This window comes from Hyperoodon ampullatus (assembly GCF_949752795.1).
Source record: "Hyperoodon ampullatus genome assembly, chromosome: 7".
NCBI classification, from domain to species: Eukaryota; Metazoa; Chordata; class Mammalia; order Artiodactyla; family Ziphiidae; genus Hyperoodon; species Hyperoodon ampullatus.
In genome coordinates this window covers 79,671,227-79,693,935 of record NC_136920.1, presented here as the reverse complement: position 1 = coordinate 79,693,935, position 22,709 = coordinate 79,671,227, and the positions used below count along the sequence as shown (strand labels likewise).

The following is a 22,709-nucleotide window of genomic DNA, read 5'->3' as shown; positions in this document are numbered from 1 at the left end:
TTGACATCCATTTTGCTCTTTTGTATCTTATAAATTCCATACTACCTAAAAAAATACCTTTCTTTAAATACTGAATCACCAATGATTTTAATATATAGGAAATCTTATTTATCTACCCATGTAGTTATCAATTTCACTACTCTTTATTCCTTTAGATACTTATTTCCATCTGGTATAATTTTCCTTCTGCCTAATTGAAATTATTCAACTCTTTTGGGGGTACTTTATGTCTGCTGGTGATGAATTTGTTCATCTTTCGTATGACTGAAAAAAATCCCTATTTTGCCTTGGTTTAAAGAGATGTTTTCACTGTACATAGAATTCTAAGTTTACCAATTTTTTTTCTTTCTTTAAGGAGGCTGTCTACTTTTTCTCAGTTGCATTATTCAGATAAGAGGTCTAATTTCATACTGATTTTTGTTTCTTTGTATGTAATGTGTCTTTTTTCCCTCTGGCTGCTTTAAAACTTTTCTGTTTATCACGGTTTTTGAACAATTTGTTTGCGATATGACTTGTTCTTTTTTTTTATGTTTCTTGTGCTTGAAGTTTGTTGAAGTTCTTGGATTTGGGGACATAGTTTCCATTAAAATCGGGGAAAAGTTGCCATTATTTCGTCAAACAGGTTTTCTGTCTTGCCTTCTCTCTCCTCTCCTTTGGAGACTCCAATTTTTTATATATATACATTAGATTGTTTGAAGTTTTCTTCAAACAGTTTACTGATGCTCTGCTCATTTTGAAAAATCTTTTCTTTTTGTTTGTGTTTTATTTTGGTTAATATTTCTTGCTTAGTCTTCAAGTTCACTAATCTGCAGTGTCTAATAATGTCATGGATGCCATTCAATGTGTGTTTTTTTTATTATCTTACACTTTGCATTTTTCATTTCTAGCAGTTTGATTTAGGACTTTAAAAAATATATTGCATGTCTCTAACTTAACTTTTTGAACCTTTTGAGTATAGTAATAAGAATTGTTCTATGGTCATTTCTGCTAATTCTAACATCTGTGTTGATTATGAGTTGGCTTTGATTGCTTCATTTCTTCATTACAAGGGCGATTACTGCCTCTTTGCTTCCTTGATAATTGATTATTGGATGCCAGCCATTGTAAATTTTACCTTTTTGGGTGCTGGATAATTTTTTATTTTTACAAATATTTTTTACCTTTTTTTCTGGGATACTGTGAAGTTGCTTGGAAATGGTTTGATCCTTTTAGGTCCTTTTAAAGATTTGGTAGAAAGAAATATAGAAGTCTCCTGTTATATTATATGGCTAAATAATGTTCCTGTATTGTTCTTTTATAATATATGGTTAAATATTCCCAACCACCGAGGCAAGACCTTTCCATGTATATTGTCCATTGCCCTGTTAATCTTGAGGTTTTACAGTCTGGCTGATAGGAAAAGTCAGTATCTCAGGCCCTATATGAATACTAGGCACTCTTTTCTATAGTCCATTTAAGTGGTTCCTTTCCTGCCCTCTAGTAATGTACTCACACACATAAGCTGATCAGTAATCAGCTGAACAGTTAGCTGAACAGTAATCAGCTGAACAGTTAAGATTGCCAATCAGTGAACAGTAAACAGCTGAACAGTTAGGTGCAAGATTCTGGAGTTCCTTCTCTGTGAATCGTTCTCCTCTCTGGTACTCTATCTTGAAAACTCTACCCACCGTGTTCTGTAGAGTCTCTCAGCCCTTTCTCCTTTATTTAGTGAGACTGCTGGTCTCTGCCTGGGATCCCCCTCCCTGAGCTGTGGCCTGGAAACTCAGGTAACGTGAAGCAACCATAAGGCTCACATCATTTATTTCCTGTCTCTCAGGAATGAGTCTCTGCTCCTTGATGTCCAGTGTCTTGCAAACTGTTGTCTTATTTCCCTACCCTTTTTTTTTAGGTGTTCCAGAGGGTAACTCTGATCCCTGTTACTCTATTTTGGCCAGAACAGAAAATGTAATTGACTTTTTCTTGCTTTGTCTCCACCTGTTTGTCAATCTACCTTCTCAAAAGTCACCAATGACTTCCAAATCATCAAATATCGTCAGTCCCTGACTTACCGTGGTTCGGCTTTGTGATGGTGTGGAAGTAATACACATTCAGTAGAAACCATACTTCAGATTTTGAATTTTATCTTTTCCCAGGCTAGCGATGTGTGGTATGATACTCTTTCGTGATGCTGGGCAGCAGGAGTGAGCTGCAGCTCCGAGTCAGCCACGCTATCATGAATGGGAACAACTGGTACACTTAAAGCCATTCTGTACCCATTAACCATTCTGTTTTTCACTTTCAGTGCAGTATTCAATAAATTACATGAGATATTTAACTCTTTATTAAAAATAGGCTTTTTGTTAGATTATTTTGCCCAAATGTAGGCTAGTGTAAGTGTTCCAAGCCTGTTTAAGGTAGGCTAACAAGCTATGCGGTTTGGTAGGTTAGGTCTATGAAATGCATTTTCAATATATGATATTTTCAAGCTACAGTGGATTTCTCAGGATATTACCCAATCATAAGTTGAGGAAGATCTGTACCTTATTACATTCTTACTGATCTCCATCCTTAGAAATTGTAGCTCACACTCACATCATTGAAACCAAGTTCTCGCTTAACATCCATCCCATTCTATTTTTCTTTTCCCCCAATACTCATGAAATTTATCTACTTTAAAATCCATGAAATAAATACCAAAATCCTTAGCATACAACATTAGGTGTTTTACAAGTTTGATGCAGCATAGCTCTTCTTTTGCCATAGCCAATAATACTCCAATACACAAATTACATATTAGATATAATTCTTCAGCCATGGCTGCAACTTGTATCTTTCTTAAAATCCATTTTTTATTCTTTTGTTTGCTCAACACATGTTTGTTAAGTTCCCATTTTGTGTCACAGTGTGTGCTGTATCCTCAAACTATTTCAATTAAAGATACAAGCATTACGTTTTCCTATAATAAAATTTCTACCAATTCTTTCCTAGATGAAATAAATTTTGCCATATGAATTATTTCAAATATTTTGTTCAGACTTCATCCTTGAAGTACATTTTTTCTGAGTAAGTTTTGAGTGGGGCAGGTTAAGATTGCAAATCAGTGAAATAGAATTAAATGTGTCAGTACAACCAGGATGACCTAAGATTGGTGTGTCAGAAGCTAAAGTATGAAGCAAAGGAATAAAAATTTAGGTGACCGTCATTCAATGGGAACTTGGTTTAGTCTAGTGACCATTGTGTGTAACTGTTATTATTATTATTATTCCCTGCAGTATGAATCACAGGCAGAACATCTCCACTTAAGGTCAAGGACAACGTGACATTTTCATTTAAAGAAGAAAAGATGATTAGCAAATTGCCTACAGTTAATGGCCAGTTAGGAAAACATCTGATAATCAGATACCTTTGAAAGTTCACTATCTCCCCACTTTGTGATATGGCATATACTTTTTCCATATGATGAGAGATGTACAATTAAAATTACACACACCCATTATTACAATTATCAAGTGAAATGTAATGAATCAGCACCATGTGTTCCAAGTAATGCTTTCAGAGCTCACTTCACTCAAATGAAAGAGATTACATTACTGTATGAAAATCAGAGTCTTCCAATTATCCATCCTATTCTGGCCATGGAAGTCAATATCAGGAGATAAGGCTATTGAAAAGGAGCCTGCTGAGGTTGTTTAACATCTCTCAAAGCCATATTTCTGAAAAGTGATTATCGATGTAGGATCCCATCTGTTTGCTCAATTGCCCAATGTTTTGCTTCTTGAAGTATTAGGGAGCATGTTAATGTTGTATCTTAAAGGTAATTGTTACCATAATTTTGGGTTTTTATACCAATGCACAATAAAAACATTTTTGACATCTTGTTGTCTAGGAAACCTTTTCAATATCAGATTATTATACTAGCTTTCTCTTTTAGTTTTCATTTTGATTTTCCTTTTTTTTTAATCAACATGACATTGTTAATTCTCTATATGCTTGGCTTCTATGTGTCACTTTCTCTCTTTTGATATGATCAAATATTTGTATATAATTATGTTTCTACTTAGTCATCTGCTTTTCCAAGTTTTCCAAATTTAGTCTCCCTTGTTTAATATTTCTTTATAAATCATTCCAGGCATGCATCATTATGTTCATCTTCTCTGAACTTCAATTTCATCTAATTTTGCCCTTAATTTTCACTGTGGAAGCATGCAAAGTTTGTTCTTCCTGAAATATCAAGAAACTTCATATTTTATTACTTGAATAATCAAATGAAAAGAATATGACTGTGAAATTGTAGATTCATTTCTGACCTAGCAAACGGAAACACAACCAAGAAGCTGTGTTGTGTAAAGTTTAAGTATATAGGAGAAAAGTATCAGCCATTATAACATTGAAAGCATAATGTGACTAATCACAGACCAAAACTTTGTGAATTTTAGAAATTAAAGTGTTAAAAGATGAAGTTCAGCATTCAACTATCATGAGAGGCACTGATTCTTTCCTGTAATAATGTACTTTATATAGGGAAAAATAAAAAAGTACAGAGGCATTTCTGATTTCTTAAAGAGGAAACACCTTTTATCTTTTCAGAAATATAAGTCTGATACATGTTAGTTTTCCTTCATTTTCCTGGATCAGATTTTCAGTGTGTCTCACCACAAAAAAAATATCATTCTCATGGTCTCTCTTACGTCAGGTTTGTACCCTCCACTTTCTACACTGATGGTAGAATATTACTCTTCTTTTTTTTAAATAACAGCTTTATTTTGATTATGATTCACGTACCATACAATTAACCCATGTAAAGTGAACAATTCAATGGCTTTTAGTACGTTCACTCAGTTGTGCAGCTATCACAACAGTCAATTTTAGAATACTGTCGTCATCCCCAGAAGAAACACTATATCTATTAGTAGCCACTACCTTGTACCCCCATCTCCCTCAGCCCTTGGCAACCACAAATCTACTTGTTGTCCATAGATTTGCCATTCTGGACATCTCATAAATGATTACATAGAATATGTGGTCTTTTGTGGCTGGTTTATTTCACTTAGCATGATGTTTTCAAGGCTCATCCATGTTGTAGCATATATCAATACTTCATTTCTTTTGATTGCTAAATAGTATTCCATTGCATAGGTATACAATATTTTATTTTTTCTACTGTGAATAAGGCTGCTATACACATTTGCATATACTTTTTTTATGTGACATACATTTTCAGTTCTTTTAGGTATATACCCAGGAATGGAATTTCCGGGTCATATGGTGGTAACTGTATGTTTAACTTTTAGAGGAACTGTGAGATTATTTCAAAGCATCTGTACCATTTTACATTCCCAATAGCAGTATATGAAGGTTCTAATTTCTTCACATCCTCACCAACACTTGTTGTTATGTCTTTTTGATGATAGCCATGTCAGGGTGTGTGAAGTGGTATCAAGTTGTTGTTTCAATTTGCATTTCTCTGATGGTTAATGACATTAAGCATTTTTTCATGAATTTACAGACCATTGTATATCTTCTTCAGAGAATGTTTATTCAGATATTTTGCCCATTTATAATTGGATTATTTGTCTATTATTGATCTGTAAGAGTTCTTTATATATTCTAGATTACAGGCCCTTTATTATATATATGCTTTTCACATATCTTCTCCCATTCTGTGGATTGTCTTTTCATTTTCCTGATGGTGTCCTTTGAAGCAGAAAAGTCTTTTTAAAAAATTTTTTATCAAGTTTGATTTATCTATTTTTTTTCTTTTGTTGCTTGTGCTATGATTTTGGTATCATATTTAAAAAGTTACTGCCTAATCCAAGGTCACAGAGATTTACCCCTAAGAGTTTAATAGCTTTAGCTCTTACATTTCCATTTTGAGTTAATTTTTTTCTATGATATGATATGAGAGATGGGTCCAACTTCATTCTTTTGAATATGAATATTCAGTCATCTCAGCTGCATTTGTTGTAAAGTCTATTCTTTCCCCCATTGAATTATCTTAGCAGTGCTGTTGAAAATCAATTAAATGTAAATGTGAAGATTTATTTCTGGGCTCTCCATTATATTCCACTGATCTATATGTCTAGCCTTATGCCAGTACCAAACTCTCTCGATGATTGTAGCCTTGTTTTAAGTTTTGACGTATGGAAGTGTGAGTCCTCCATTCTTTTCAAGATTGTTTTTGCTAGTCTGGGTCCCTTGAATGTCCATATGAATTTAGGGTCAATGTGTCAAATTGTGCAAAAAAGCTAACTGGAATTTTGATAAGGATTGTGTTTAAGGTGTAGATAAATTTGAGGAATATTTCTCCCTCAACAATATGAAGTCTTCTGATCCAAGATGTCTTTCCATTTCTTTAGGTGTTTAATTTCTTTCAGCAAGGTAATGCTACTTTCAGAGTATATTCTTTTGTTATAAGCCTCTGCCCTATGAGTAGAGGCTTTAAGTGGTTTTAAAAAAAATCATTTTCACCAGCTATGATTGTTTTGCTGGGGAATGGGTCTGCTTTTCATATCATCATTCCATAAGTGCTAACGTGAGAATAATCTTGAGGTTGATTCTGACTGTATCCATTTCTTCCTTGAATTATATTGCTCTCTTATTACCCTCTAAACAATTAATGATCATTTTCTAAATATGGTGATGTGCCATCTGCCTTACAAGCATTGTTTTTCATTTTTTCTCCATGATAATCTGGACATAGAGAATGACTCACTATGTTCTGAAAACCCCTGTACCTTTTAGTAATTTTACCTTTACAATGAACCTTTTTACATGGCTCTTTCCTCTACCTCTGTCAAAGAGTTTTCAGTCTTTGAAGGATCCTTCAAGTACCACCTTCTCCTTCATGAATCGTTTTGCATTCTCAGGAGGCAAAAGAAGCATTTCCGTCATCTGCCTATATTAGCAATTTGAAATTCTTCCATAGTCCTTATCCCATTAAACTTTGCTCTAGAGTCATTTTATGTATACTTTTCTAGTATACTATTCCATGAGCTCTTTGTAGGCAAGATTTCTTACCTTTTTATTAGTTCACTTCCACAATACTTAGCCCAATTCCTTTCATATAATGCGATCTCAAATTTTTGCTGAATCCAAGTGAATGTTTTCTGTGTCAAAGTACTATGCAGCTTTTATTCCCTTAAAGAATTCTATATATAAAACATTCAAGGGGCTTCCCTGGTGGCGCAGTGGTTAAGAATCTGCCTGCGAATGCAAGGGATGCAGGTTCGAGCCCTGGTCCGGGAAGATCCCACATGCCGCGGAGCGGCTGTGCCCATGAGCCATGGCCGCTGAGCCTGCGCGTCCGGAGCCTGTGCTCTGCAACGGGAGAGGCCACAACAGTGAGAGGCCCACGTACCAAAAATAAATAAATAAATAACAGCAAAAAAACATTCAAAATTGATCATGGAGCAATTTAAATTTGATCTCTTAATTCTTTTACTGGACCATTAAAGCGCTATATTTCATCTTCTAATTAAGGGGTCTAGCAAAAGGAACAAAGCTGGCCTTTCAGTCTTTACTGTGACTGCAGCAACACCATGGATTACAGTGTAGATTACACTGATTTACTGCTAAGTAAATGGAGACTTGTGGACTAGTCAACACTGTGTATACTCTGCTCATTGGTCATATTAGGTCACAGTATTGCTTCTATTTGCAATGGCTTCACTGACTTATGGGGAAAATAAAATCTTTTCCTCCTAGGAGCTTTAACAGATTATATTTACATTATTTTGGTTAAAATAAATACTTATGAAAAAGTAAAATTTCCAAGGAGTGGGTAGCATTAATAGCACTGATTTGCATTGATTTGATAATTTAGGAGTATGAAAAGTGGTTTGAGAAGTGTTACGAGCATTCATAGTCATTTAGATATTTTTTTCTAGAGCTTTTTGGAACTGTGAAATTGAAAACAGATGAGATTTGGACTTGATGGTAAACAGCCCTTAGATTTGCCATGAGATGGCATAGAATCCATTTTCTTCTTTAATACAAAAGATAATGGACAATTTGAATATCATACTTGCACAATCTTATAGACTTGTTTTCCGATCTGTACATTTTGTTTCTGTGATAAGGCATGATTCATTTCAAATTTATGTTATATTTTGTGATGGCTTTTTAAAAATTCTTGTTTCATATTGGTTGTTTTGGTTTTTTCCATCTACTAGGATATATATAGGACAGAGAATTATATATATATATATATATATATGACAGAGAATTACAACAGGGCATATGAGTACATATATATTGAGTATATACACACATACAGAGAAAAATACAAATAAGAGAAAATAAAATAAGGAAATTCTTAGGATCTTCCTAATATTATTCTAATGTCATTTTTCTTATTTTAACCTAAATCTGTGCTTGAACAAATTCATCAAATAAGATAGAATACTTCTTTAAGATGGGATCATATATTTTTTTCTACTTTAATGTCTTATGACAAGAATTTTGCACTTACATTCCCAGATTGCCTTTCTAAAATTGGTAATTTTTATTAGTGGCATTTAATTGAGTTTTAAAAACGATTAAAACTATGACTTTATAAATAAATTATTTGAAATTTCTCACAACACATGCTGTGTATGTAATCCATAGATACAAGGCAACAACAAGATGTGTGGGCTCGGGTAAAGCTCAGATTTCAATTTAAACAATGAATATTTTCTAAAAGAATTTCTAAATATCTTTAGGATAAATGACACAATACTAATAAATTCTGTTGTTTGTATTTGTATGTATGTATGTATTTACTTATTTTTTACAAAGAACTGGAAGTGATACAGCATTGGTGGAGTTGTTCCTCTTTGAGCCCCTAGCATCTAATATGAGGGAAATTCTGCTCCGTGCCTCTGTTACCCCTAATTTCTTAGATTTATTTGACCGAACTTCCTATTCTTTTTCCTTTTCACTGCTCCATTTGTGTTCTTCTTGAAGGTGAGATCTTTAACAGGATAAACTTTGTACTTGTTCAAATAGTCTTTAATTCAATTAAAATAAAATTACCAATTAAAAGTCCTCATCACAAGAAAAAAAACTTTTGTAACTATGTATGGTGGTGGATGTTAACTAGACTTTTGGGGATGATCATTTCACAATATATACAAATATCAAATCATTATGTTATACACTTGAAATTAATATAATGTTATATCAATTATACCTCAATAAAATTTTTTTAAGTATTGAAAGAAAGAAAGAAAAATCTGGACCTCAGTCGTCTCTATCATCAAGAAACTTTTCTTTTTGTGATACTTTTTGTGTCCCTGGAACTGCCTTTCAGAGTGGCTGATGTCCCTCACCTTGGACAGACCTGGGAAACTGCTGTGGATGCTTTGGTTGCTGGAAAGAGAGAGTATGATGAAGTTTAAAGTTGGCTAGATTGTGTCAGAGTGATCATGGAATATCCAACTAGGTAAAGAGGTGCCAGAAGAAAAGTTTCCAAATAACCAGCATCTTTCCTTGTCTTCCACAGAAAGCTTCCCCCTTCCTCAGTGCTGAATAGTGTATCTAGAGCAAAATGACGTGCACTCAAGTGCCTGCTTATTAAGAGAAGAGGTAAATATGCACGTTCAGGGGTGAGAATATAGGTATTAAGCATTTAAAGATGAGTTTCAACAATCCCTTTCTTGATCTTTTGCTTAGCAACAAATGGCTTTGACAAAAATCTCTGGGTACACACACATGCGTGCGCACGCGCGTGTGCGCGCACACACACACACAAAGGGTGGGGGGGAGAGAGAGAGAAGCGTTTGTGTTATTGCTTATTTAGCTTATTTAGAAGACTGTAAGAAGACCCTGTTTTTCTCAAACCTCACTGTCGAAAGAACCAGGATTCAGGTTGTCTGCTAAAGAGTTCAGTATTTAATTACAATCAACCATTCAGTTAGTGAAATGTATATTTTGCTCACTAAATGCAAGGGGTTTTAGATACAACTTCTGGGTTGAATATTAAATTTCCATATTTAAGCTTTTTTCTTATATCTTGCATTCATTATTCAAAACTTTATCCTCGTTGTGTTGCTTATACTTAGACTTATCCCTATTGCAAATTTCCTAGACTTTTCTTTCCCACCTCTAACCTACCTGCTCCTAATTTTCTTCTTTCTCATTTTCTTTCTATAAATCTGTTTTGCAAAGCTTGGGTCAGAAAGCAAAGTAGATTTTGGAATCCTAGAGGTCTATTTCAAAGTTATTATAATTATTATATTACTATTATTTTTACTATAGTCTTTTGAGCTCATACTATCTGCCAGATACTTTAAAAATGTTCTAAATATATTAGTTCATATAATCTCCATAAGAAAAAAATTATCATCAAAGCAGCGTTCTCATTTTACAGTCAATCACTCTCATAAATATAGTTTCTCTGGATCTGTATTCATCAGTTTAGTAAATAAATAGTTTGTGTGTTCATTTTGTACCGTGTAATGTATAAGTTACTGTTGTTAAACAGTGATTAGCCTCATAATCTTTTTCTTAATGAGGATAACAAATAAGCAAAGAAAAAACTATAATAGCAGGTAACAAATGCAGTGGTACAGATATCCTTGTCATCTCATAAGATAAAGATAGGGATGTCAGGGGAATGTTTTAGAGAAGGTAATATACTTTTCTTCTTGAAAGAGGAATTAATCAGATACACAAGGTTGGTGTGGACATGACCATGGAGAGAGTATCCCAGGTGAATGGAAAAGAATGTGAAAGATCTCAGACACATAAAACCTATGATATTTTCAGGTAATTTAAAGAAAGTCAATGAAAGGAAAATTAGAAAAGCAGAAAGTACCAGATCTTGAGAGCTGGCTAAAGCAGAGTTTCTTTTTAAACCCCCCAGTTTTATTGAGGTATAATTGACCAAAAACATTGTGTAAATTTAAAGTGTACAATGTGATTATCTGACATACATATATATTGTGAAGTGGTTACCACAATAAAGTTAGGTAGTGTGTTTCAGAAGTTGTGTAGCCTTAGTTCAAATCCAAGTTCTGCCCACTGTTACCTTTTTGTGCCTCAGATTTACATCTGTATAATTGAGATAATAATAATATTTTCCTTATAAAGTTATTGAGGGGTTAAATCAGTTAATAGCTGCAAAGATTTTACAGTAGCCTCTATCATATAACAAATGCTATATGAATGTTGGCTGCTATTATGCTCTGCTAAAGAGACTGAAGTGACAGGTATATATTTAGATTTTCTTTAACAGGATCCCTGCAGAATAACTGAGATGAATGGATAGTGGGATGCATAACTGCCCTCACTGAGACCAGTATATAGGTTAGAAATATTGCATGAACCAACTAAGATGGTACCTGTGCCTATGGAGAAGAGGGCATGGATGTAGATTGTCCCTGACTCAGGACCTTTATTATATGGAGAAGGAAAATCTGTTTTGAAAAACTGGCTATACTGTGGTTCTGCTTACAGAAATAGGAAAAAAAAAGTAGGAAGAGGTTTTTCATTTGAACACCTTGTCTTTAGTTGCCTATCATGCATTGTAATGGAGGTATCTGGTAAGTGGTTGAAAATGTATGTCTGGAGCTTACATTTCGATTTGTGAGAGAGTCATCATGAGAAAAATTGGTAAATTTTTGAAGTATAGTTAGAAAAATTATGAATCATAAGTGCATAGCTCAATGAATTTTCACAAAATAAAATACCCATATCATCACTATATTTTAATCTGAAGATAACTCACTTGAACACATGAAACATATATTCTAGTCTGAGAGTGGCATTTTAGTATAAGAAACAGACCATAAACTAAATAAACTTCAAAATAATTGGAGTTATTTAATTGTTTATAAAACATTAGCAAAGATATATGGAGTTTAGAGAAACCCTTATTAAAATGCCATTTTCTTTCTCTTATACTTCCTTTCACCCATAAAATTTCTCAGCTATCTATTCCAAACTCTTCAGTAGAACCCCAACCCTCTTTACAGTTCTTTTTAAAAACTCTGACAAAATATCTTTGCTTTAAGCAATAATATATTTCTTTTAATTGTTTAACTGTTCCTCTTCCCCTAATTTTATGTCCCATGCAACTCAAAGAACTAGGCTGTGAATGTTCAAACCCTTTCAGAGAATGGATATCAGCAAAAACACTAATAAAGAAGAATCAGAACCTCTTTTATAGGAAATTATTGGGAATGCTCACAGAACAATATTTCTTTTATATTGACATTTAAAAAGCTTTGAGAAGGAAGCTCTGGAAAACATCAAAAGTAGACATTGCAGCAGGAAAAATAAGCAAGGGACATCTGGAGAGGAGTCATAGAAATCAAAGGAGGAAGAAATTTCAGAGAAATGGAGGGTGGCAATCAGTATAGTAGGTTTCAGAAGTAATGTAGATGGTTTCCAAAAATTTTCAATTGGCTTTGACAAATTGAAAGTTTTGGTGATTTGAGTAATTCCTTCTAGTGGAGTGACTAGAGAAGCTAAATTCCAGTGGGTTGGGAAGTGCATGGGGATTAAAAAGTAGAGGTAGAGGGGCTTCCCTGGTGGTGCAGTGGTTGAGAATCTGCCTGCCAATGCAGGGGACACAGGTTCGAGCCCTGGTCTGGGAAGATCCCACATGCCGCGGAGCAACTGGGCCCGTGAGGCACAACTACTGAGCCTGCGCGTCTGGAGCCTGTGCTCCGCAACAAGAGAGGCCGCGATAGTGAGAGGCCCACGCGCCGCAATGAAGAATGGCCCCCGCTTGCCACAACTAGAGAAAGCCCTCACACAGAAACGGAGACCCAACACAGCTATAAATAAATAAATAAATAAATTTATTAAAAACAAAAAACAGGGGCTTCCCTGGTGGCACAGTGGTTGGGAGTTCGCCTGACGATGCAGGGGACGCGGGTTCGTGCCCCGGTCCGGGAGGATCCCATGTGCCGCGGAGTGGCTGGGCCCGTGAGCCATGGCCGCTGGGCCTGTGCATCCGGAGCCTGTGCTCCGCAACGGGAGAGGCCACAACAGTGAGAGGCCCGCGTACTGCAAAAAAAACAAACAAAAAACAAAAGACAAACGTAGATGTAGAGAATTTAGATGACATTTCAAAAGAACTAAAGTATGAGGGACATGAAAGGAATAGTAAGATTTCTGGCAGGGTGAGGGAGATGCAGAATAGATGGAGAGTTGCTTTTGAAGATTTGAGTGGCTTAAATGAATATTTTCTTAAATTCTGAAGAGGAAAGAACCAGTAGAAAGGAAGAAGATATGATATATAAATCAGATGAATTACGATGATTGAAGAAATGAAAGCATATGGAGTCCAGAACACAGATGGAAGGATTGTCACAGTCATGAGGAAGAATACTTCCTTTAGTGGGACAGGTAAGAGAAGTGGATATGACTGTAGATACATTACAGAGGGATCAGGGAGGTGAGCTATGCTTTGCTGAAAAGGCAGTGTTTCTTGCTGAAACACTTGAAATCAGGTATGTTGCTTCCATGAGAAGTGATTCAAGTCCACTTTCTGACCCTTTCCTAATCCCTCACATAACACGTCTGGAGGGAGAAGGATAGTTTATGAATTGGTTAGAATGAATGTCTTGTTTACTTTTGGAATTGGATGTGTTAAATTTTAGTTTATCATAGTGGTTCTTTCTCTTTTACTCAAGTGGCTGGAACATTAAGCAAACCAATGACCTACTCTGTTAGGTAGTCCTTTTTTTTCTTCTTCTGCCTCTTCTTGCCACTCAAATAGGAGATAGAAAGTAAGGAGGATTGAGTTTGGATGCATGCCATGTCATCTACGTTCCTGCTTACCTCTTTTCCCCTGGTACCTTCCTCTGCCTAATTCCTGTTGGTAGGACCTGGTGAAATTCTCCCTTCTTCAAAGAGATTGCTAACCCCACATCTGAATCATGACCAGTGTTATATTTATGTGTCTCATAATAGCCCATTTTTTATGTCAAACAACTGTTGATATTTATAATTGCATGTTTTTGGTATTGTTTAAATGTTGCTTTCCCATAAGACTGTAAGCTTTGGAAAGGTAGGTACAAAGTATATTATAACTCTACGTTCCCATTGTTCCTTTTACAATGATCTGTTTAGAGGACCTCCCGGCCAAGGAACCATATGTCTGTGGTCCACAGCAGGATTAAGGTAATCTTGATTCTATGAACAAGCACTGAAGTGTCACTATAGCTTGTATACTAGTTGGAGGTAAAGGCAATTGATTATTAATGATCTGGCTGACATAATGGAAAACATACTCATTAAATTTTAAGAGGACACTGACAATGTATTATTGGGAATTTTAAATGGTCCAGTGTCATTTGTTTCCTTTTTGTATTCTCACTTGATTTACTGTTTCTTAGTTAAAAAGAATGCAAACATCTGATTACAGACAGCCTAACCAGCTAAACACCAGACCAAACAGGAAAAGAAATGAGAAACAGATTAAAATTAATTTTTGATGTCCAACACATCATTAGTCAGTAGGCACATAAGCAAGTGATTATTTTCTTAGTTAATTCAGGAGTGCTAGACCAAAGAAGTTAAGAAAAAGCTCTTTAACTTTTTGTGTGTTTCTGTTTTTAAAACTTTCAGAGCAGTGCAAGTAAACCTCAAAAGTGACAGGTAACTTGGTTCAGAGGCATAAGCCCTGCTGGAATTAAGCCTAAAGTTACTGCTAATCTTATAATAAAATTGTATTATATGTGTGTTTAAAGTGCTTCCCCTTTATGAATACGGAATAACTCAGAAGGCAAGGCAAGGCTTATTTAAATAAAGCATAAAAATAATTCCAAGCGTACAATGATTGTTTCTGACCTCTGAGTTTCTGTAGGATGATAGCAGCTTCTTAAATCCTAATCTTTCCACACATGCTCTAGAACCCATAGAGATCAACAAGGAAAGAAAATAAAACCATGAGAAACTTATGCCAAAAGCATAGAAGTCAGAGAATACTACAACTTGGGTTTATGTCTAATAGGAAGACATCTGAAACCAACAAAACTCATCTTGAAGCCCAGGGTGAAGGGGAGATTCAGATGAGACTGCTGAAAATCACGAGCATGCAGCAGGATAAAACTGGTGCCAGAACACAGATAAATTTCTCCTAGAAAAATGAGGTCTTACCCTGAATGGAAAAATACCAAAAACAAGTAAGAGACAGGAAGAATTAGAAAACACTGGGTACTAAGAATCCAAAGGAAGGGACCTAAAAGTGTGGGACCAGAGGTAACAGTCATAGAAAGGCACTGCTTCTGGGAGAAAGGGAGCAACTTGGAAGGGATGAGCATCCCCTGGACTTTTGAAGATGAAGAGAAAGAAAAAACTATATGGAGGAGATCAGAGGTCCTACAGAAACAAAATAATGCATAATCAGAATATATAACCCTCTTTTCATTGTGTCATTCATTAAAGAAACTGTACTTCACTATAGCAATTCTATTCTAACTCTAGAAAATAATTAGGAAGAAAAAGAGAGAGTTATACATGATTATAGGGTTTTGACATTTTGACCTGCCAGTAGCAAAGAGCATAAATAATACTGAGATCTTGGTTTTTAAAAATCATTCCTTGCTGAAAGGAACCAGGATTCCTTGGAGATATGGCCTGTTGTAGGAAAGGTCAGAGAAAGTACAGGGTAAACCAGAAAGCAAGGAAGTGCTCAAACACAGATGAGACCATATCCAAAAAATTCAGTAGTTGACTTGAAGTTGGGCCCAATGAATACATTTGGTACAGTGTGAGCATTACAGAGAATAATGATGGTAGTACATTAAACAATAATAAATATCTATGAATAAGAGTAAAGAAAATTTCATAATTATTTTGGAAAGAGAGGAGAGGGATAGAAAAGATAGGAAATGATCTCTTAAATATAGGATTTAAGATCATACCAAATGATCTCAGCAAGTAAATGTAAAAAGAATTTCAGAATTAGAAACTCACTGTTTTGTAACTCCTGATGTCATAATATTTTCAGTTAAGGGTCAATGGCTGAAACCATATGGTAAAGAAATGTGGAGAACAGGCTCTTTACAATCCCTTAAATTACGAATTAATTACAAATGGAAAATATGTCTTTACAACAGAGAAATCAGTGGCCCTCTCATAAATCACTAATGTTATGACCTGGCATTAATGAAATGCAGAGAAAGTTACACAATATTACCTACGTGGTGTCCTTGCCAGAAATATTTTATCTGAATTTAAACATGGGAACACACTCTGATGAATCCTGAAAGTATAACATACTGAAGAACAGCTGGCCTTGACTCTGCAAAGTATTCAATGTAATTAGAAGTACAGGACAATAGATCAACTCTTCCAGATCATGGAAGACTTCCATGATCATAGCAAAATACGATGGTTGATGGTTGAATTAGATTGAATCATGGGGAAATTCACGAGCAGTAAAAAGTACATTTTGGGGAAAATAAGAAAAGTTTTAGTGTTGTATGGGAGGAAAAATAATTTTCCCTTTACCCTTCTAGATTCTTGGCTAAGATGCTATAAGGGTAGAAAAATTTTCCTTCTATCCTTCTAAGTTCTTTGGCTGGTCTAATAAACAGATAGACATAAAACAGATTAACAGGAGAAAGACAAATTTAATTTCGTATGTAAGAGAGTCCCAGAAAATATGAGACCCAAAAGGCAGCCAGGTAATTGAAGCTTATATAACATCCCGAGCTAAGGAAAGGGGTAGGGGTCTGGGGATACAAAAGGAAGGAAGGCATTCACAGGAATGCAGAGGAGATGTTTAGAAAACAATGGTTATCCTATTATGCAGGTAAGTTTCTTAGGTAAAAAGTTATCTCTGGTAATAGCTCTCTTCCTGTATAGGCTCCCTTTCCAATGTAAATTTAGGAACTTGAGGTAGAGGTAAAGAGCTTTTCCTGAATCTGTTGGGTTTTGATTGTTTATAGCTCAAAATAATCCTCCTGCCAAAGTAGCATATTTTGGGGTGGCAAATGCTGCTTCCCTTAAGTTCCACCTTTGAAACTTCAAATAAGTTTCACAACCCAGACGCTAAGTTGATAGATTGCTGCCTATCTCGTTGACCCAGTCTCAGTCTTGAGAATAGGTCAGTTGAGTTAACAGTTGTGTTTCATTTCAGGAGGTGGATGATGCAGGTGGGCTCCCAAAGTCAGGCTTTATGCAATACAGATATTTAGTAAGAGGATTTCCATGGAATAGAGAGTTTCTATGGAAGAAAAAGAAAAACGAAGGTTAATGGTTGGAGCAAATTATGAACCCAAGGTCTGAGTCCTGAGAGCTGCCAGTCAAGAAGACCTCTAGATCTAGATGTCAGGCTTGAAACATCTTCAGATGGAGAGAGGGCAGACAGACAGTGGGAATCTGATGGATTTTCCTGGTTTGCAGTTTGAATGTCTCTGATGAGGGTACTGGGTGTACCAGTCTGAGTGGCCCATGCAGTAACAGGCACAAAGTCGATTGTCTAAACAAGCTATTGTGGTGATTTCTCTGAAGTTTATATCAAGTCATTCACATTCTGTTTGCAGGGGTGCAGGAAAAAGCTTTTGTTCTCCCATCTAAGGATGGGAGAAAATCAGAAATATTAGTTTGGAGAGTTGTAGCCAGGTATTTGAGGGAACTGAAGGAATTAAAGATCCAGTCCACTTTACAGGCAAATAATAAAACCTCAAAGACAAGAAACAGCTCTAGAATCTAATATCCACAAAGGTGTATTGCTGAAACATACTTTATCTCTCTAAAAAATTTCTACACCCCCATTTTTACAAAGAAACAAAATAAGACTAATTTGTTTGCAAAGTAAGTCTAATTTCAATAAAACTTGTCCTGACTTTGTACAGAAGTGCAGCAAGAATAGTGATTGACCACATAAGCTCTTTTAAACATGCTTTGCTGGAATTTTTCATAGGGAATCTCAGATTGAACTTTTGAGCTTTTTTTTTTTTTGGCTATGCCCCGCAGCTTGTGGGATCTTAGTACGCCAACTGGGGATCGAACCTGCACCCTCAGCAGTGACAGCACGGAGTCTTAACTACTGGACCGCCAGGGAATTCCTGAGATTGAACTTGTAAAAGCCTCTCAAGGGTAGGAAGCCAAACCAAAGACTTGCTATCTGACTTCACTTGCAATACCTATAGATATAGGTGAATTCTTCTCTTCTCTAGGTTCCCCAATTATCCTGAGATTACTGCACCTGTCAAGAAGTTCATTACTCACCTGATTAGGCTGTTGGGAACCCTGTAAGCAAGATTCCAGGCTGTCTTTTCAAGGGTTTTTATTCGCTCCATAAAGTCACCCTTAATTTTTTAAAGTTGTCTGGTCATATTTGATTCTATGTACATTATTCTCAAATATTACATTCCAGTCAAAGCCTTGGTTAATATAATCAGTTTCCTATTGTGTCCTGTTACAAGAAAAGCAGATATCTATTGCACTTCTGCAGATAACTAACTGTATTGCCGTGAGATGAATACTCAAGAGTTTCCAAAATCTGGAGGGTCAGGTAGGGAGAAAAAGTAAATGTTTCATCTTTGTTTACAAAGGTGTATCTTACCCAATTGCTGCTAGCTTAAGAGAAAAAGTTTTCTTTTTTTTTAAACATCTTTATTGGAGTATAATTGCTTTACAATGGTGTATTAGTTTCTTCTGTATAACAAAGTGAATCAGTTATACATATACATATGTTCCCATATCTCTTCCCTCTTGCGTCTCCCTCACTCCCACCCTCCCTATCCCACCCCTCTAGGTGGTCACAAAGCACCGAGCTGATCTCCCTGTGCTATGCAGCTACTTCCCACTAGCTATCTATTTTAGGTTTGGTAGTGTATATGTGTCCATGCCAATCTCTCATTTTGTCACAGCTTACCCTTCTCCCTCCCCGTGTCCTCAAGCCCATTCTCTAGTAGGTGTCTTTATTCCCGTCCTACCCTTAGGTTCTTCATGACTTTTTTTTCCCTTAGATTCCATATATATGTGTTAGCATACGGTATTTGTTTTTCTCTTTCTGACTTACTTCACTCTGTATGACAGACTCTAGGTCCATCCACCTCACTACAAATAACTCAATGTCGTTTCTTTTTATGGCTGAGTAATATTCCATTGAATTGCACTTTATTTTTGACTTGGCCCCCAAATTAGTCACACAATTACACAGTGTTTAACAGTTAATCCTTCTTGGATTTATCTACGTGTATATCACTTTCTTTGCTCAGTATTGTTCTTTAATCCCACTTCTTCACGGTGAGTTTAATTCCCTTCAGTAAGAAACCTATTCCTTGGAAGTTTTACTATTGAGGGTCTATAGGTAGAAATTTCTGTCTTTGTCTGAAAATGTCCTCTCTTGCATTTTTTAATATGGTTAGTTAAATGTTCTATTCTAGGTTAAGAGTGATTTTTCCATTAGTACTTTAAGGATAGTGCTTTCAGCTATCTTCTGGCATCTATTGTTACTGATGAGAAGATTGCTACCAGTCTAATTGCTCTTCTTATTTGATATTCTTTCTTTCTTCCAAATTGTTTTTTAGACTTTCCTCTTTGCCATTATGTGATGTGGTTTGCCAGCTGTTTTTTAGCCTTGGTTCCCCAGAAAGCAGAGCCTCAGGCCAAGAGTTTATGTGCTATTATTTAATTAGAGAGTACAATGCAAGTGAACAGGATTGCAGGGCAAAAGCAGTGAAGCAGGGAAGGATGGCGATTCAATATGAGAATGCATGATCAAGCTGGGATTTGACCTCTGGAAGTTCTGTAAACTGGATCTCAAAATTATGGGGAGGGAATGTGAAGAAAGGAGAAAGAGTTCATCCATGGGTTTAGCCTGTGGGGGAACTGAAAGGGTTGCTTTAGGAATATTCTCACCTGCTGGAGTAAGGAGAGAGGTGGGGGATAGATTTGTTGGAATCATGAACACAGTGAGACACTGTCAGATTGTATATATAAGTAGTCTGCCAGTGTTGCACATTCTTGTAATGTGGAACAAAGGAAGGATCAGGCTGAGGTGAGGTACACGATACAGGATATAGTCATGTATTTGTTTTCATTTCTTTTACTGGTGACTCCATGCACTTCTTTTATCTGAGGATTTATTTCTAACTTAATCTCTGAGAAGTACTATTTCTTCAAATACTTGTTAAATTCACTCTAATCTCACCTTCTAAAAATATTATTAGATGAATGTGGGTCTTCCGTTTTATCCTTTATTCCTTTATCATTCACATTTTCATTTATTCTCATAATTTTTTCTGGCTTATTTCCAACTTATAAAATTCAAATTCAGTTTTATCAAATATGTTATTTAAACTTTCTATGGAGTTTTGAACTCCAATGAACATACTTTTTCTGCCTTTTTCTGCATCAATTGAGATGATCATGTGGTTTTTCTGTCCTTCATTCTGTTAATGTGGTGTATCACATTGATTGATTTTTGTATGTTGAACCATTTTACAAATAAATCCCACTTGGCCATGATGTATAATCCTTTTAATATGGTGTTCAGTTCATTTTTCTAGTTGGATTATAGCTTATCTTTGAAGGTTCCAGCTTATCCTTGATCTCCTAACTTCAAATCATCTCTCATTCCTGACTGCCAGCCCTACTGACTTCGGGACTTGCACCAAGAGGCAGGGCAGTGGATGTACATAGACTGCTTAACCAAGTCCCACTATCATGTAAGTTTTAATCTCTATAATAAAGTCCTTCTAGTGGTTCTACTTCTCCAATCAAACCTTAATATAGAGTTTATCTAATGTCATCTGATATTCTGATCAAGGAAAAAGGGAGAAAGCCAAGGTATAAAGTATAGGAACAGAAAGAAAAAAAATACAAAGGGAAATATATTAAATTTAGGATGATGCACTGAACATAAATATGCTGTAAAAATCTAAAAACTGGATGAAATTGATTATTTCCTAGTAAAATACATATCACCAGAATTGATTCAAAAAGAGTATGAAAAACAAAGAGAACCCTTAGAAGACCTTCATTGCTACTTTTGGTGAATTTGTCCACATTTCCATCTCCGTTTGGCTTGGAGATCCCACCTCCATATTCTCGTGCTGGGCATGTGACCAAGACCTGGCCAGTTAGAATTCCAGAACTTGAGGTTTTAACAGAAATCCCAAGCTGAGTCAGTCTTTTGTATAAAGGCTTTCTCTTTGCCTGGGTTCAGTAAATTGGTAATATATAAAAATAGAGTTGCTTTTGGTCATTTTTCTTGCCACCCCTTGGAGAAAGCTTTCCCCAGAATAATACAAAACAAAACAAACTGCAGAGGGAAGAATATCCAAGTCAGAGAAACATTTTCTATTTATATCCTTTGGGCTCCCACACTTACCTGTGTCTGAAAGTATCAGCACTTTCAAACTTTGGTGTATTGTGAGTCAATAAATTCCTTTTTAGCCTTTAAACTAATTTGTAAGGGTTCTCTAAAATTACAATTTATAATTAATACAATGACCATGGCAGCAATTGCATAAGATTTCAAGAAGCTAATTTTCTTGCAAAAATGAAGTTATGGGTATATACTCTTTCAAGTTCAAATACTCTGAAACTCTTTCCCTGTTGCTGAATTTTTTGATTCCTTTATATTGGATTTCAAAATACAAAAGAAAATAGGCTCTGCTTCAAGATGTTTGTGAATGTAAGCGTACGTAGCCATTACCTTTGCCTCTCAAGAATTTATCATAATAATGGTGAAATCTGAAAGAAAGGGAAGCCCACTACTATAATATGCAAGGAGGGGGCTTCAGCTTCGGAGGTGTATATATATGTGCCCAGCAGAACTCCTGAGTAACTCAGGATGGCAAGAGGGAGAAGTAGACTGAAAGTCTATGTGGGGCAGAGTTACTTCACCTACACCTTTTTCTCCGAAACAAAAAGCCTGACAGAAAGGCATTTAACCACCCTCTTACCAATTCTTTCTTTTAAAAAGGAGACTTTTAAAAAAGATATGTAAAGACTGTTTCCAGGTGATCTATAATGGCCAGTATGTTTGTTACAGTTCCTGCCAAAGACTTATTCTTTCAACATTTGTAGGTTTTTAGAATAGTGGCAGGTCTCCATCTGTTCATAGTAAAACTAAGCATTTCAGGTTCTGTCCTAGTCCATGAATTATTCCTATTTCTCCCAGGATTTATTTTTCTATTTTTAATATTTATCTTATTCTGTCTTATGTCATGCCTATCTCAAATATCTCAACAAATATTTATGGAACATCTACTTTGGACAAGGCAGTATTTTGGGTGCTATGACTATTGTAGTGAAAATTACAAAACCCTTGCTTTCCTAGTAGTTTACATTCTTCTTAACATCTAGAGATATTTTGTTTTCTCTTCATATTTACGAATGAAGACCGTGAGCTCTGTGTTTATGATTATCTTTACACCTCTCATTTTTCTGTCTTGATTATCTTTGCTAGCTTCTTTATGTCTGTCTACTTTATAATTGCTCCTGTTCCAAAGGATTCCATCCATCTCCCTCCACAACTACCATGGAACATACTTTCACAGGCAATACTCATACTTCTTTGACTTCAGTCTGGCATCTTTATCCTGATTTTAGAAGCATACGTGATATTCTGTGATAGCTAGATGAACATTGCCACTAAAATATCACTCTGACGTCTCAAATCTCAGAGATTCCAGCTGAATTGTCATCTATTCCTCTACTATGACAAACAAGTTATATTGCATTTCTTGTATCAGTGGAACTTCTCACCATCTACTCAGTCACCTAAACCAGAAACTTAAGGTCATCTTTAAATTATCCAAGCAGCCACC

General features: G+C 35.7%; 2 pseudogenes across 2 annotated transcripts in view; both read right to left on the bottom strand.

Annotated features, from left to right (window-relative positions):
* The window catches only part of LOC307056613 (ferritin heavy chain-like), a 35,108-nt pseudogene extending 32,863 nt beyond the window's left edge, over positions 1 to 2,245 (bottom strand). Inside the window, exon 1 of the transcript in view lies at positions 2,156 to 2,245. The product of the transcript in view is annotated as a ferritin heavy chain-like (transcript). The remainder of the gene's footprint in view (positions 1 to 2,155) is intronic.
* The window catches only part of LOC307055636 (centrosomal protein of 78 kDa-like), a 359,743-nt pseudogene that overhangs the window by 211,249 nt on the left and 125,785 nt on the right, over positions 1 to 22,709 (bottom strand). The window lies entirely within an intron of this gene.